Consider the following 12,948-nt stretch of genomic DNA (forward strand, 5'->3'; position numbering starts at 1 on the left):
TTTATGAATATGGAAGTAAAGTATATCACAGCGCATGGGATACGGTTCCTTGAATGTGATGGAATGGTCCATTGCAATGTCCCTAAATAGCCCTATTGAACTCCCTGCTCAAGGGAAACAGAAACATTCATGTACCTGAGGGAGGCTTGTGGGAAGTTGGAGGCTTTGTGTTTGAATAAGAAAAAATGTGGCCTTCCCTCCACTCCTAAGTTCATGCTAGCATGTACACTGATTATGCTTTGGTGGGATTCTAAGGGCCCAGTTGCACCCACAGTTATGTTAGAAGCGATGCATCAATGGAAGCATAGACAAGTGCAGAAATAAACTGCTGAACACAAGACAAAAGATTAAAAGAACACTGCAAAGGAAGAGAACTCAGAGATGTACTCAGGAAATGGAATTCATATACCAAACACGAGAATGATGCGTACTACAGTGAGTCACTGGCTGCATGGGCACCAGTACTAGTTCCTCTCTCAAACATGAATACCACTTGAAAAACGATATGATAACTGAATGAGAGGAGGAGCCATTGAATAAATAGGCCCAAAATATGGTGAATATGGTAGTTGGTCAGCTAGCAATAAATGACTAAATAATCACTAAAATGACCACTATAAAATGCCTAAATTACCCAGTAATATCAAGCATAGCCCAGACTCACACATGAGCTAACTAGACTGGTAACACCCTCTCTTAGATTACGGGTGATTTGATACAATACAAGGATACAATGATAAACATAAACAACAAAGAACCACCAGAGTAGAACTATGAATACCCAAGTAGTGGGTGATCAGGCCACTACCAAGGTGGCTTGGAAAGAACATGAGATTAAGATTGATCATACTAGCTCTTGAACATAGAGAAGAGCCATAATAGATCTCAATGTTTGTCAACAATGTCTCGTAGTACCATACAAGACTATCTTGTCAAAAATGCCTTTGAACATGTGACCATGGATTCCTCACCTTTGGCCAAAACCGCCAAAATGTCTCATGTGTAATGTGTCCAAGAGATGAGAAAAAGATTTGCTCCAAAGTTTTTTCCAACACTTTTAAGAGCTTAATTTTTGATTTTTGGGTCTTTCTAAGGAACATTTGTAAAGTATTTTGGATGCACGTGGTAGACTTTGTAAGGGGGCGATGTGTGTGTTCTTTGTTGCCTTTTAGTTTTGAAATCCTTTATGAGGAAAATGCCAAGATCATGATCCTTGATATGATTATGAAGACGAAGTTATAGAAGACTTTTTAAATGATGGCTATTCTTCAATGCTCCATGAGGTGTTGCAAGAACATGCTTCTTAGGGTTGTAAATATTTGAAAATGTTCGCAAGCTTGGTGTTACTCAACATCTAGGTACAACATGATTAGAGTAACATGTTATGGTTTGCATACTCACAAAAGAATTATGCATGAAGATTGTTATTTTGATTGAGGATTTGTTTCTTAGACCTCTTTCAATGCTATTTTTTACACATGTTATTGCCCTTGAACACACTCACAAATATGCTAGCATGTTAGAAATATTGCCACATTCTTTAGGTTAAATTTTACGAGTGTGTTTATTCATGCATAAATGATAGCATCTTGTGTAGGAAAAGATTGGGAAGCTGGTCTAACTATGGTGAATCACATTATGTAAATCCAAAATATAAACATGCTAATTGATTGAGGCATTTTCCTTGGAATATTGGACTTGAATATAGTTTCACAACCCAAGGCTAGTAAAATGAATAGATTGGTATGCCTAGGATCCAATAGATGCATGTCTTACGGTATTTGTTGGTTGCATTGTCTTCAAGCATGCGATGATACATGGTACATCTTCAAGGACAAGCCTTGCAATGTGAGATTTAGCGATTGTATTGCATGACATTAGTTTTTTTTGTCCTTTGGAGGATCTAATACATAATCCAATTTGCAGTACATTTATCACCTTAATGATTTAGAAAATAATTTTTGTTTGAACTAAATTTTTTGGGTCGATCAGCAATCTCAATGGGATAGAAATAGGCAAACTTGTACTAGGTATTGAATATTGTACTCTAGATGTTCGATGTGTCAACCAGTCTCTCTTGAAGAATCTTCCTTTTAGCACATCAAATGATGGTGCATGCAAACCTTACAAAGACTTGCATGACTACATTAAAGATGACTAAGAGATTGTCAAAAAGAGGTGAAACTAATTATTTATGAGATACGAGAAACACAAAAACAAACTCATTAGACAACTTCTATTACAAAGTCAAAGGACAATGTTCAAACATGAATGGAATGCACCAATTCCACAGTGGTAATCTATAGACAAGGCCGCATCTTACCAATATGCTAGTTGATTGTACTTCTTTGATGATTATAAAGACTCCTCACCTTGGAGAAGCAATCTCACAATGCTATCCTCTTTCTGTTGTTCTATGCTCATGAGTGGACAATGAGGTTTTCCCCATATCCAGCTTCCATGAATCTCTTCCTTGAGTTTAACAAAATAGAACTTCTCAATGATGAATGGAATTTTCTATGAGGAGTGAAACACCCCAACCAAGCCAAAGAAAAAGAAAAAAGACTAAGGATCTTAGGGATTATGACTTTGACACCTAGAACCTACCTTAGCTGAGCAATAACACCATCTAGAAAATATTCCATTAACTTAGCTTTTATACTTCTTGGTAATGAAATCACTATATTGCTTACCTTTCACATTTTCCTTGTTTAAATGAGTTGCTCTTGTGCTCAAGACTAGGCTAATAAACCACTCTCTTTTTTAGTTTATATAATTAGCCTTTAGGTTTATTCTCCTCCTTAGATCAATATCGATTATAGCTCTCAATCACACACATACACACACACATATTTGAAGAGCAAAACACATAGCATAATAATGTAAGATACAAGATCAATGAAAGAGACAATGCATAAGATGTAAAGTGAGAATAAAAATCCACTATGACAAGACTACAATGATCGAGTGCTAGCTCACACACTCCACAATCTCCCTCTCTCCATACCAAGAATCTACAAGCACAAGTACATTGTGGACTATGGCCACACTCCCTCCTTTTATAAACAAAAATAAAGGAGTTGTCCTACCACAAAATAGGTTGGCCAATTACCAAATAAAGAATAAAAAGACTGCCCATAAATTAGGCTTTGGGTGCTTGTAAACCCATGATATGACCACTTGTAACACCCTCTCTTAGAGCACAGGTGAACAAGTAATGAACAAGAATGCCCAAGATGCACCATAGATACTCTAGCAGCGTGCAGTCCACTAGATGCACATTGATAAGAAAGGACCTTAATTAAAAAAGTTAAAATAGTGTAATTACTCTTTGAAAGAAAAGTAGTCAAGCTAGCCACCTTGCACATCTTGTAGTCACACAAGCTCCATGGATAGCTTACAGTGACATAAAAATTCCTCCACTAGAGCATATGCATGCCCTTTGGGTCCTCTCATGCGAGAGACCACACGAACACATCATAACACTTATCCTAGCATGAACTTGGTGCTGGTGCTAGCACTGGACACACTAGTCCAAGGTTTGGACCGCTAGAAGACGTGAACTTGATGACACACATCAAATCCACCAATAATGAAAGAGCATTAGCATGGTCTCTCTCCACCCTTGCACTTGCCCCTTTCGCTAGAAGCATGCGAGGGCGTGCAATATCACTAGAAGACTTCTTCATGGGTCCGTCGGCAGGCAGCGCACGTCACGAACACGCAGCTACACGTCAGAAGCAGGGTAGAGCAACACTTAGCCGAGGTGAATCAGTCATGCGTCCCAATATCGCCACCCAGGGTTCTGAACCCCAGATGTCACAGACAGCCGGCGCAAGCTATTTCCAACCCACACACGCAGCCACACGTTTGTAATCGAACAGCAGGCGACAGACAGCAATGCTAACCATGCTCGCCCGCAATAAGGACGCTTCTTATAAGCAACTAGCCTAGTCAAACATAGTCAACGCATCATTGAGAGAGACTCAACCGTGGGAATTACCATAGATCTCATCCCAAACAGTCTCACACAAGAAACCTCAAACTATCTAATACCATGACATTATCACAAAAACAAAATATAGAGCGAAATAATGAAAGACACAAGATTAATGAAACTTGATACAATGTTTCTGATGCATATCAGGAATAGGGATCCATTATGACAAGCATACAATGGGTGAGTGTCACTTCGCACACTCCATAAGCTCTCTCTTTCCACACCAAGAATCTACAAGTATATTGTGGATTATGGCCGCACTCCTTCCTTTTATAGACAAAAATAAAGGAGTAGTCAAGTTACCACAAAATAGGTTGGCTAATTACCAAATAAAGAATAAACAAAGTACCCATAAATTCAGCCATGGGAACTTGTCAATGTGTGATATGACCACTTCTAACATGTGTGTGTGTGTGCGTGTGTGTCTGTGTGTATGAATACCTTAGGTCCTTATACATTGATATCCTTTGGATAACTAAGTTTATTTGTTTTTCTCTTTTTAGCCTCCTTATAACATTCTTATACATAGCTTGGAGATCTAAGTGCAAAATGTACCCCCTCTCCATCTCATGTTTCCATACAAAATAATAAAACCAAAATCACCTGTCTCTATGTCTTTTTTATTGTTGTTATTATATTTTAGTAGCAATGTGTGTGAAAACACTTAGGAGTGCTAGAGCACTCCCAATGCCACCCCCCCAATCCAAAAAAAAGGCCTTGTATATATGCCTATCCACTTTTAGGGCGTACTTAGTCGTGTAACTGTTCTCTATCAACATCTCTCAATACACTTTTGAGTTGTATTATCTCAAGTTTTCTCTTTTCCAAACTGTGTATTTGCATTCCTATAGTCATAAATCCCACAATTGGTATTAGAGTGGTTTTTGACCTCTTGGGGGTAGAGTCACCAACACCCTCTGTCTAATTTTCTCATATTGGGTTGAGATTTGACGAGCATTCACAAGTTGATAAATACTTTGGATGGGCTTCTAAAGGCTCAGAGTCATTAGATTTTTTATTTGGGTTTATTTTAGCCTTCATTTTGCATTATTGCCAGTGGTGTGCAAACTATTTCATCCTTTTTATACATAATTTTGGGATAAGTCATCTCTGTAGGTCCCTTGCAGTCTCCTTTATATTGTGATATAGCACAAACTCAAATTATATTTTGTAAAAATTGATGCAATTACACGTCTTGATGAATGCCTAAGTCTACCTAACCATTTCCAATCGGAAGCAATAAAGATTCTCACAATTAGCTACAATAGGAAATCATGACTTTTAATCCAAGGCACAATATAGGGGAGGAGGATTCCATCCTATTTACAATCTCTCTCTCTCTCTCTCTCTCTCTCTCTCTCTCTCTCTCTCTCTCTCTCTCTCTCTCTCTCTCTCTCTCTCTCTCTCTCTCTCTCTCTCTCTCTCTCTCTCTCTCTCTCTCATGTTCCCTCAGTCCCTTTCTCTCTCAACTTGCAGGTTTGGGCTAGATCTACTTTAAGAGGGAAATCTAGAGGAGTAGATCAAAAGGGGGCATGGAAGATGCTTGAGTGCACATCTATCTCTATCATCTATGTGGGATTGCAATGATGAAGAATGATTAGGCATGATTAAGGAAGCATTGGAAAAGTGTAATGTTGGTAAATTTGGAGTGATATTATAGTGTGTGATAATTAAAATGTATCAACGACCTGTAATGTGATGTTTTGACTTCCCTTCCTCAAGCAAGGCCCTAGAGTGATTTAAAGGAACATACATGAATTGAGGAGTCAAGTTCTTGTTGGTATTGGTCCTCCCTATCTGCTTGTTTGTCAAAAGGACCGTTTTCTCTGTTTTCGTGACAATGCTATAACTTATGAGAACAAACCCTGTTCCTTAAAAGGCTTAATTAAGGAAGCTGGTTTTTAAATGTCACACATAAATGTGATAGGATCTAATTAGATAACTAAAGAATGCCTACTGAGCGAAGCGGGTGGGCAGATCCCCTGACAAGTGTATCCTATGGCAGGGTGGTCCCAGAGAACTAGGAGGCTTCTCACAAGGTTTTGCAAACGTTGACCCCCGAAAATTGTTAGGTTAGAACCCTGATTCATGCCATTTTAGGGGACCGGAATGGGACTATGCCCTACGTGTAGAGAGGTTGACCAGCACATCCCTCTCATTTTCCATTCTCTGTGAACCATGTGCGGCATGGATCTACTTCGACTCGGGTATCTCTGCGTAAAGTAGGATGTCCAAGACTTGACGTTAGAAGCTAATAGGAGACCTTGACCACTAGGGACTCAAGTTACAGGTCGATCCTAGTGGGTTCAGCCGTGAACGTTTTGTTGCGCGGTAGACTCAAGAAACCCTATGTGACAAACCTTGTAGCATTCCATGGGAGTGCCAGGCGTCGCCGCTTAGATTCCTCTCTCAATGGACCGCTAAGAACGTGCCTAGAAATCGATAAACGAGAATATTACAGTTGGTATTAGAGTGAAACTTTGTAATGGTGCGTGATTGATTAATGTATGGTTTGTAAATATATCCTAAATGGAATAAACCTTACTCTTGTAACTATAGTTAACACGAGTAATATGAGTTGCATCTATTTGGGGCCTAGAACTTGCAAATGATTAGAGATACTTTAGCAAATGACAGCTATAACTTGCAATGAATTTCTCTTAACTTGTTTCTTCTTAACTAATATAGATTGGGTCTTACTAGAATGTCAAAGCTTGGAAGTATTCTTTAGTATTACAAGCAAAGCCGATTGTCCATGAGCTCAGTTCCGAACTAAGGAGATGAATATTTGGGAACAGAGTTTCTGAGATAAAGGACCACTTTGATACGCTAAAAGGATCCTAGGGCAATTTGGTCTAAAGAAGAAAATCCTGCCAAAGACCACTAGGAATCTTGTGACCACAAGTGATAAAGCTTCGCATTGTTTTCATTGCAGGGAGTTAGGTCATTTCAAAAAAGGGAATGTCCAAAGCACCCTAGACAATGATGCTTCAAGTGCCACAACATTGGACATATCCACGTTAATTGTCCCAACAGAACTCAAAGAGAACTTGAACTTACAAGGAATGAAATTGTACAAGCTCCAGTGATCAAGAATATACAAGATACTTAGGAAAAACCTAGAAGATATTCATGAGATGTAACTATAATAAACTTTTCTCTTGTAATTGAGACTCGGATATATCTAATACAATAAGTGGTTGTTTTAAAAGACGGCATGCTTATGAGTAATCAGAGTGTCACAAAAAAATGCGTGATGGTCCTACCCCATAGGTTCTAGAACGAAATCCCTAATTCTTTCGAGATGAGGACATCTCGAGTTCTCTAAGGGGAGAGGATATAATATCCTCGCATACAAACTCCCCCCCCCCCCCCCCCCCCCCCCCCCCACACACACACACACACAATTATTTTAAAATTATTTTAAAACTTTTTTCCCACCCCCTATTGCCGTCAAATAGGTGGTGAGGGAAAGGGGGATGTCGACGATGCCGAGGCGGGGAGAAAGAAGGTGATGATGACCAGTCCGCCATGCCTTATGACAAGTGGTGGGTGGGGAAAGACCACGACCACTCCACCTCTTCCACACACCCCCCCCAATAATATCCCGCAACACGTATAAACCACCCCCTGCGAATCAGGACTTTTTTCCCATCCCCCATCGCAAGGGAAAAAAACAGCACGTTGTCGCAACGTGTAGGGTTGAAGGTCACCACAGGGGTTTGGCAAGAGAAGAATGTATGGGGGTTAAAGAGCTTAGACTCCAGAGATGATAGAGATAAGAGAAGGGTTGAAGGTTTCAAGCCAAGTTCTTGAAGATAAGAGATAGCAGGGTGAATGTAGATTTAGGGAGAGGAGTAGATGGAAGAGAAGGGGTTCGAAGAAATTGAAGACGTAGAAGAATACTCAAAAGAAGAATTAGAAAATGTAGAAGAATACTAATAGAGATGAAGCCTATCAATTTCTTTCAGCATTATGAGAAGATATAACTCTAATAGACAAAAACATGTATACAATAATACCTTTCTCTATGCTGCTCAGATCACCAATCTGATGCTTCCATTGGCTCCGAAAGGGGGGTTAAATACTCATCTCTCTTTTTATATAAAATCCTCTCAAATTGGCTAAAAGCTACATGCTTTCTCTTACATGTCATCCTAATCTAGAAGTTATCTATAGTTTTATGGATTTTTACAAGAGATAATATCTAGAATATAAAAAATTGGCTTAAAAACTTGTCCAAAAAAATCTAATATTTTAAACCATGGACACTAACACTAATGCCTAAAGTGGCATTGGCTCTCTAAATCTAAAAGGAAGCCACACTTTAGATTTTTTTACACGGTGTGTGCGTAGCGGCACGACAACCCTGGCAGAGAGAGAGAGAGAGAGAGAGAGAGAGAGAGAGAGAGAGAGAGAGAGAGAGAGAGAGAGAGAGAGAGAGAGAGAGAGAGAGAGAGAGAGAGAGAGAGAGAGTCTTTCTCTTTCCCTCCTAAGAGGGTGACCACACACATCTTTCTTCCCCTTTGCCCGCGAATCTATTCCCTTCACAAGATTGTCCTCCATCCTGCAAGTTGAACTTTTTTCCAATTGGCCATCTTCTTGAGCAAGTGGCTATTGAAGTCTTGCACAAGTCGCATCTAAAAGAGGAGAAGACCAAGGATGGCCACCAAGTAGGAAGTGTCACGTGCAGATGGCAACCCCACAATGAGCAACGTAGCCTCGGACGAGGTCATCACTGCCAATCCAATTGCAGCACCAGTCGTAAGTAGTGTATTCCCAGTTTGATAGATGCTTGCTTAATTCCCACATGTGATATGTTAGGTTCTTCATCTTGACTATTTGAAGGATGGAGTTTCCCAAATTCTTGTTTCAAGAGAAGTTAATTGCATTTAGATGCTATGGGATGAATTCATAAACAACATATAAGGCTTCAAGCATTGTCGACTCCCCTCCTCACAATAGTAGGGGAATTTTCATGGCCTTTAAGGTATTTGCTGCAACTTGCACGTAAGCGATCTAGCCGAAAGGAACTTCTTCCCAGAAACTCTAGGCTTTGCCCAAGCTGTTGCAAACAACACGAAGTAATAGCTCATGTTTGGTAGATTGGAATCCTAATGTTATGCATAGTTAGCACAAACAACAATCATAAGGGCTAAAACTAAGATGCCTTGGGGTTTGTTTGGCAACTATTACCTTCATGAACCCAACTCGGAGATTGGGCTAGGTACAAACTACAATTCCAAGCTTCAAAGGCAAGTGGAGAGCTCTAGGGATTAGAAAATCCTAAGTGAAAGGAAAGACCGATGCTTTTGTACTTGTTAGGAAGAAGGCTAGGTTATCGATCAATGTAAGTGATTAATAGAACTTATGTCTTGTATAGTGTTTGAAGCCTTAAACTAAGCCTTAGACAAAATAAGGGTGTGTTAAGTAAAATTTACATAGAACCGCTCCTAATCCCAAGGAGGAGAGCAACTATGCGATCGAAAGGTTATCGTGGCTATTCTTGCAATGTTGGAAAAGGATATCATTGTTTTGTTGATTGATCTAACACCATCCTAAATGCTTTTTGCATTAAACTGCTTGTTGGGATGTGATTTAGATGATTATTCTAAGTGGTTATGTTTGATGGTAAATGCATGGTAGGGCTCTGTGATGACAAGTCGTCATGGAAATAAAGGAATGTTTTCTTGGACAATGATATTAGGGATAAATGCCTTGTTTGTGCTTGATTCCTAAATGGATTAATTAAGGAAATGATATTTTGCACGGGTGGATCATCTCCAAGATCTCACTACGGATTAACCCGAGAGGGCACTACTTGATTCATGGGCTGAAGGTCGAGTGGTGAAAAGGCGAACCATAGAAATTGTGTTGCACTCCTAGGCCGCTTGGGGTCTGGACACCCCTTGCCTAGCCCGGAACGGAGGTGAAGACTGTCATGAGCCCAAAGTCTGAGGTGTTGAAAGATCTGATTCTAGATAAAGGATGGAATTTATGGTGCCATGTGAATTGGACCAAGTACTTCTGCTGGGCAAAAGGGATACATAATTTGTCCTGTATGGGCAGGAGACAAAGATTAATTGGAAAATAAGTTAAGGAACTTGTTTATCAAAAGGAACGTTTGCTCTGTTTTTGTGATAGTGCTATAACTTATGTGAATGAACCCTGTTCCTTAAAATGCTTAATCAAGGAAGATGGTTTTTAAATGTCACATATAAATGTGATAGGACCTAATTAGATAACTAAAGAACGCCTATTGAAGTAAGCAGGTGGGTGGAACCCCCGACGGGTCTGTCCTAGGGAGGGTGGTCCAAGAGAACTGGAGGCTTCTCACAAGGTTTTGTCGATGTCGACCCCCATAAATTCTTAGGTTAGAACCCCAATTCATGCTATTTTAGGGGATCGAAATGGAATGCCCTACAGGCAGAGAGGTTGACTAGCACATCCCTCTCGTTTCCCATTCTCTTTGAACCAAGTGTGGCATGGATCTGCTTCGGTTTGGGTATCTTTGCATAAAGTAGGATGTCCAAGACTTGACACTAGAAGCTGTCAGGAGACCTTGACCACTAGAGGCTCATGTTTTAGTTAGATCCTAGTGGGTTTGGCCGTGAATGTTCCGTTGGTAGGCAGATTGAAGAAACCCTAGGAAACAAACCACGTAACATTCCATGGGAGTGCCGGGCGGCGTCGCTTAGATTCATCTCTCGATGGACCACTAGAAATGTGCATGGAAATGGATAGGAAGGCACGCTATACTTGGTATCAGAGCGAAACTTCGTAATGGTGTGTGATTGATTAATGTATGGTTCGTAGACATTTCCTAAATGGAATAAACCTTACTCTTGTAACTACAGTTAACTCGAGTAATCTATTTGGGGCCTAGAACTTGCAACTGATTAGAGATACTTTAGCGAGTAATGATAATTATAACTTGCAATGAATTTTGCTTAAGCTTTTTCCTCTCAACTAATATAGATTGGGTCTTACTAGAATGTCGAAGCTTGGAAGTATTCTTTAGTATTACAAGCAAAGTCGATTGTCCATGGAGCTCAGTTCCAAACTAAGGAGAGGAATATCTAGGAATAGAGTTTCCGAGATAAAGGACCACTTCGAAACACTACAAGGATCCTAGGGCAATTTGTTCTAAACAAGAAAATCCTGCCAAGGAAAACTAGGAATCTTGTGACCACAAGTGATAAAGCTCCAACAAAGATTAACTGGAAAATAAGTTAAGAAACTTGTTTGTCAAAAGGAACGTTTGCTTTGTTTTCGTGATAGTGCTATAAGTTATGCGAATGAACCCTGTTTCTTAAAAGGATTAATTAAGGAAGCTGGTTTTTAAATGTCACACATAAATGTGATAGGATCTAATTAGATAACTAAAGAAAGTCTACTGAGGGAAGCAGGTGGGTGGACCCCCTGATCGGCTATCCTACGGCAAGGTGGTCTCAGAGAACTGGGAGGCTTCTCACAAGGTTTTGCCGACATTGACCCCCCTAAGAAATTGTTAGGCTAGAACCTCATTTCATGCCATTTTCGGGGATGGCTATGCCCTACGCGTAGAGAGGTTGACCAGCACATCCCTCTCATTTCCCATTCTCTTTGAACCATGTGCGGCATGGATCTACTTTGGCTTGGGTATCTCTGCGTAAGGTAGGATGTCTAGGACTCGATGCTAGAAGCTGTCAGGAGACCTTGACCACTAGGGACTCAAGTTTTAGGTTAATCCTAGTGGGTTTCGATTGTGAATGTTTCGTTGTGAGGCAGATTCAAAAAACCCGAGGCGACAAAACCCGTAACATTGCATGGGAGTGCCGGGCGACGTTGCTTAGATTCGTCTCTCGATGGACCACTAAAAACGTAACTGGAAACGGATACGTAGGCATGTTACAATTGGTATGAGAGTGAAACTTTGTAATGGTGCATGATTGATTAATGTATGGTTCATAGTCATATCCTAAATGGAATAAACCTTACTCTTGTAACTATAGTTAACCTGAGTAATATGAGTTGCATCTATTTGGGGCCTAGAACTTGCAAATGATTAGAGATACTTTAGCAAATGACAGCTATAACTTGCAATGAATTTCTCTTAACTTGTTTCTTCTTAACTAATATAGATTGGGTCTTACTAGAATGTCAAAGCTTGGAAGTATTCTTTAGTATTACAAGCAAAGCTGATTGTCCATGGAGCTCAGTTCCAAACTAAGGAGATGAATATCTAGGAATAGAGTTTTCGAGATAAAGGACCACTTCGATACACTAAAAGGATTCTAGGGAAATCTGGTCTAAGAAAGAAAATCCTGCCACAAGGACAACTAAGAATCTCGTGACCACAAGTGATAAATCTTCGCACTATTTTTATTGCAGGGAGTTAGGCCATTTCAAAAGGGAATGTCCAAAGCACCTTAAACAACGATCCATCGAGTTCCACAACATTGGACATATCCACGTCAATTTTCCCAACAGAACTCAATGAGAACTTGAACTTACAAGAAATGAAATTGTACAAGCTCTAGTGATCTAGAATATACAAGATACTTAGGAAAAACCTAGAAGATATTCATGAGATGTAACTATAATAAACTTTTCTCCTGTAATTGAGACTCCGATATATGTAATACAATAAGTGGTTGTTTTAAAAGATAGTATGCTTATGAGTAATCACAGTATCGCAACGAATGCGTGATGGGTCCTACCCCATAGGTTCCATAACGAAATCCCTAGTTCTTCTGAGATGATGACATCTCGAGTTCTCTCAAGGGGAGAGGATATAATATCCCTGTATATGACATCCCCCCCCACAATTATAACAAAATTAGTTTAAAATTTATTTTCCACCCCTGTTGTCACCGAATAGGTGGCGAGGGGAAGGGGGATGTCGACGATGCCAAGGGGGTGAGAAAGAAGGTGATGATGATGATGATGAAGGAGGGAGGCCACAG

This window comes from Lygodium microphyllum, chromosome 10 (genome assembly GCF_053477565.2).
Source record: "Lygodium microphyllum isolate KBCC chromosome 10, Lygodium_microphyllum_v1.1.10, whole genome shotgun sequence".
Lineage (NCBI taxonomy): Eukaryota > Viridiplantae > Streptophyta > Polypodiopsida > Schizaeales > Lygodiaceae > Lygodium > Lygodium microphyllum.